Genomic DNA, 5,000 nt, shown 5'->3' with positions numbered 1-5,000 from the left:
GAAGAAGGACAGGCCTTGTGACTTATCTAGTCAGACATGAAGTAGAATCGACTGGAGACGTGATTCTTCTTCCGAGCCACTTATACAGTACAGAAAATCTCCTCTAATGTTGTAGTTGTTTCGCCTTCCACTCTTTTTTTTTGAAGTACTTGGCTGAAAGTGAAAGACCTCGCTCTTTGCTGGGTGGGTGGTCCTCGTACTTAACCATGGCATCGCCAACATGAGTCTGTGTTCGGTGGTTGATAAGCTGCTAGTTGGTCTTTAGTTTAGGGCTTGTTATTTCCTTTCACTTTTCCCAACGAGGTGGAGGGCCATCGCAGAAAGTCACCTATCCCCGTAGTTCCGAAGACAGGAATTGGGGAGTACGGGGTGGCACCCTTGGACCCCAAAAGAAAGGCTTTGACCTACTGGCTATTGGAAAGTATCTGTTTACCGCGAAGTGAATAAAGTTGGTAGGATAAGAAAAGAAAGGCCAACGACGGTTGCAGATTTTCTGTCCATACCCCTTTTTTTATGTTATTAGTAAAGCGCCGCAACTGCTCTTTCTACCACCTTATTGGACTTCGGGGACTTTACGGCGGAGTACTCGGAGGGACAAGGCGTCTCGCAGTCCTTCATGACGCCAGAGTTTGATCAACTCCAAAGTGTAATCAAACTCTGGCTCACCTGGAAAGGCATTCTTATTGGCCCAGGATAGAAGCAGATGTCCAACGGTGATGGGTTGTGTGTGCTCTATGCAGCACGTCGAAGCCGTCCAAGAGTAAGTTGGGGCTTTATCAGCCCAATACCTTCCTGGCTATGGGAAAAGCATAACCATAGATTTCGTAGGACGATTGCTCTATTTCTTAAAAAAGGGGGGGGAATAACTACGTTTTTGTCGTAGTCGACTTTTCGGATTCAGTAAGATGGCCATTTTGTACTAGGTCGATGCGCTGGCCAAATTCTGCTAAAAAAATGTAGTGGTCTACTGCTGTCTTTATAAAAAATATGCTGCAATCTTCAATCATCGTTCATCGAGCGCTTTCGCTTTCTCTCATCTGCCTTCTATGTATGCCTTTGTGGTCGTTAACGGGAGCAAATGAAGAGGAGCACAGCACCCCCGCACCCCTATTTCTGAAAGGCTAATCAAAGTAAAAGCGGCCAGCTTATTTGGTTGGAATGGGTCACCAATAGAACCGTCGGTTCAAATGTTGAGAATCTAACATCGGGACCACCTTTAGGCTTACCTGGTCTGGGTAAACAAACCTGCCGTTCATTCAACACTGCTACAACCGGAGCACGCATTCGTCGACCGGCAGAAGATGCTGGCCTGAAGAGTCAGGCTGATCCGTAACATCAACTGCAGAAGAATGAGGTTCGAGTTGATGAACAGGAGAAGGCCGCAATACATCTCCATCACCGCCCGGGGATGATTAATTAGGTAAAGGAAAATATGAGGCGACCCCATTAAAGAGAACATTCAAGGATACATCGACTCTCTTGGATTTCACGTCATAGCATCTATACCCGGACTGAGCATATCCAAGAAAGACACAAGTGGTTGCCTTGGGGACTCTTTTTCTCTTAACTGCGCAGGAATATGAACAAAACACGTGCATCCAAAGACTCGCGCCTATGGGTGCTGCCCCAGTAAGAAGTTCCTGAGGTGCCGCTGCAGCTTCTTCCCTCTCTCATCCTCCTAAAAAAGGGAGAGAGATGTCCCGTCCCTTCTTTATGCACATCCATATACATAGCCAGACACAAAGGTGTACAATCCGGTCAAAATCTGCAGTTCTTGTTGTTCATTCACTGTAGGTTCTCTTACTTGCTCTAGTAGCTGGCAAAGGGCAACCGAGAGGGGAGAACGAATGGCTCCGGAATCGACTGGTTCTGAGCGGACTCGTGGAGCTGCTGCTTGGATTATCGTAGAATAAGAGGAGCCGTCTTAGGAAATGACTTAACTTAAAAAAAAGACAGATGCCGCCGCTGCGAGACGAGGGAGTAACTTGTCTGGTCTTGCGGTGCACTCACTCCCGTTACGAGAATGAAATGAGGCCCCAGCTCGACTCGAGACCAAGACTCCTTACAACTCGCACCAATAGCGGCACTGAGCGGCCGGAGATTGATTGAACAGCCCCTATCCCCCTGCCTACCTACTCGTGCTCCTAGCTCGATCGGAGGTCAAGAGTGTGGTCTGGCGGAAAAACAGAAGTCGTCCATATCAAGTGATACGTGAATTGCTCAGTAGTGCTTCGCCACTACCGTAGCTGGCGGAAATAGCTTAATGGTAGAGCATAGCCTTGCCAAGGCTGAGGTTGAGGGTTCAAGTCCCTCCTTCCGCTCCTGGCTTCGTCGTTTAGTGGTAACGAGTGGAGTGCATAAGCCCCTTTAGAGATAGGGGCTCTGCCCTAGAGCACCTTGTATAGGGTTCCAAACCTATCCCCCTAATAAGTGGAAAGGGGCAAGCCAAAACCTACTCCTAACAAGTTGCTGGCTTTTCAGCCGTTGCGCGTTAGCGCGCTTCGGTTTTTCAGCAGGTTTCTTCAAATATCCCAACAATACAATAAAGTAGGGGTTATACCTAGTTGTAGCTAGCTAGCGCGCTAGCTTTTTCCCTGACTAGTAAAGGGGCTGCTAGTTGTAGCGCGCAGTGTACTAGTGAATAGGAAAAGCGGATTGAGATTACTAATGACGGATGGAGGTTGAGGATAGAACATGTTCGGTGCCTCGCCCTTGTCTCCTTCGCCGGAAACTGCAAATGATGGGAATCCTATCGAAAAAGAAGAGGTATAGGCATCGCCTCTCGATCCAATCCGTCTTCCCAGGCCTCCCCAACACACTCTTGATACGAAATAAACCTCCTGCCATAGAGAAGAGATCTAAAGTCTGGGTCCCCTCGATCACCCTTCTCTTGAACCTGAACTGGTCGAGAGAGATGAAACCGCACCACATTTTATAACCTTCGAACCGAAACCCCCAACTAGAGATGGAATTCCAGAACCTAAACAACTCAGTTGAGAGCTCCGTGACCGGTTCAAGGGAAGGTCCACCAAGTTTTGATAGGCCATAGGGATGGGCTCATTCGACTAATCAGTGATCCCTGGGCCTACCTAACAAAGAGATGTCCCTGAAATAGGGGATTGGTTGATCGGAAAGCTCAGGCAGGAGTAGGACATTCCATACAAATCTTTCTGATCCGCTAGCTGGTGTTCCTCTCAAATCCCATTTTTTCATCGACAGGTAGGGTTAATTCTAAGGTTCCTTATTCTGGTTGTAAAGCGGAAGAAGAGGGGGCATGGCCCCACCAGCAGCCCGCGTTTTCGACCCGAAAGGAATTGAAAATGAAACAAGAATCTGTATTCACTATCTATGGAGTGGAGTGACTATCCTTAATCTCCTCTTCTCCCCCTTTTTTATGCCTTTTTTTTCCTTTCTCGCCGGCAGGAGAATCCATTTCTTTTATTGTATTGTTTATTATGATTGATCTCTAGTTCAAGGGAAGGGCACTCTTCCTAATCCGAGTTTGAGATGGAATAATACCCAGACGTAGAGTCCCGTCGGCCAGGAAGGTCTTTTTTCTATTGATTTTTGACTCCCTTCTGGCCTGACCTTTCATTTGAATAAATAAGGGTTCTGGTTCTTCTCTTTTCTTTCCCCACGAGGGAAAGCCCTTTCCAGGTGGAGTAGTGCATCTCTGTCTTGAAAGCCCACCCTACAGATAGGAGTTCCTATCTCTACTGCCTATCCAACCCGAAGACTCAACTTCGTGGTGGAGTCCTTCGAGTAGGATCCGATCCCATCCCAGCAGTCAAACTCCTTCCTGACCCGGCTCACCTGCCTCTGAAGCTGGAATGCCTTTTTAGAGGAGGCTACCCGGGGAATCGAAAAGCTTGAAGTGGGATGTGGAATGTGATTGGTGATGTATGGTGGTTATGAAATCGGTTCGGGATCATCTCGCATCTAGATCTGTATCTGCTATCTGCATCTAGCTCTGCTGTTGAGGCGGGAGGGAAGAAGAGATGGGCTTTCTTTCATTGAAAAATCAATGCCTCTCTATGACCGACACTCGTTTTAGGCGGCGTCTTGAACTCCAGGACCGCACTCTAAATGTCGGCCTCAAGTTCCTCGGCTAGGCAACTATTCATCCTTCTTCTCTTCCTTCTCGCCCTTATTCCATAACTTTTTTTTTGCCTTCGGCTATTACCGGCTGGCAACGCTTGGCCCAAGATGGAATTTGTTTTAAAACAAGGGTGGCGTTCATTTCCACTAGTTCTTGAAAGCTATCAATCCCCGCTTCTCCCATCTTTCTTATCCCTCTCGCATCGGTTCTGCATCAGATGATGAGCCCATGCGAAAACTTTCTCTTTTATTGGCGCCCGATAGGTAGGCTATTAGATTGAGTCGAAAGCCTACTAACGCATAAAGGTTCCGATTCGAGCGAGAGCCCGAACGGGGGAGGCGAGAACATCTTGATCGAAAGCTCTACTGTTCTGAATAGTGAGAAAGACTTTTCAAAATTCGATCAAACCGATCGAGAATCTCATCATCTGTTAGGTGGGCCAACCGACCGACCGAGTTGGGCTGGGCGTCCATGTCACAGAACCTTTCTCTAGCCAAGAATCCCATTATTGATCGAATCGGGGCGGATCCAATTCATCGGCAAATGAAAAATCTACCGTTTTTTTAACACTCAGAAAAAAACCTAGAAAAGAAAAGAGGAAGAGTCACTAAGACAAGAGCTAGGTAAGCAAGCAAGAAGGAGAGGCTAGAAAAGGCGAGGCAAGGGGCTCTCCATCTCTAGGAAGATTGTGTCCAGGATCTTGTAATCTAAGCCTTCCTTCTTCTGGTCGGCTCGTATTAGCCTGTGCTTTCAACCAGGTAGTCATTCCCCCCGTTCCTTTAGTCTTTTCAACGGTACTTGAATCTTAAGTCGCGGCCATGTCTCGCCCCCCCCAGTATAGTGACCGGTTCCATCTTTCCCCCGAATTTCATCAGTTCCAGGCTCAAGTGCCTGCTCATCT

General features: G+C 47.7%; 1 non-coding gene across 1 annotated transcript; it reads left to right on the top strand.

Annotated features, from left to right (window-relative positions):
• The first annotated feature begins 2,249 nt into the window (after positions 1-2,249).
• TRNAG-GCC (transfer RNA glycine (anticodon GCC)) lies at positions 2,250-2,321 on the top strand. The gene has a single exon. It is a non-coding gene; the product is annotated as a tRNA-Gly (tRNA).
• Positions 2,322-5,000: the final 2,679 nt, after the last annotated feature.

The sequence above is a fragment of the Syzygium oleosum genome, unplaced genomic scaffold (genome assembly GCF_021117445.2).
Source record: "Syzygium oleosum isolate NSW1041296 unplaced genomic scaffold, Sole_v2.1 Sole_v2.63, whole genome shotgun sequence".
Taxonomy (NCBI): domain Eukaryota; kingdom Viridiplantae; phylum Streptophyta; class Magnoliopsida; order Myrtales; family Myrtaceae; genus Syzygium; species Syzygium oleosum.
The sequence above is the reverse complement of the archived record's forward strand: the minus strand, read 5'-3'. Positions and strand labels throughout refer to the sequence as shown.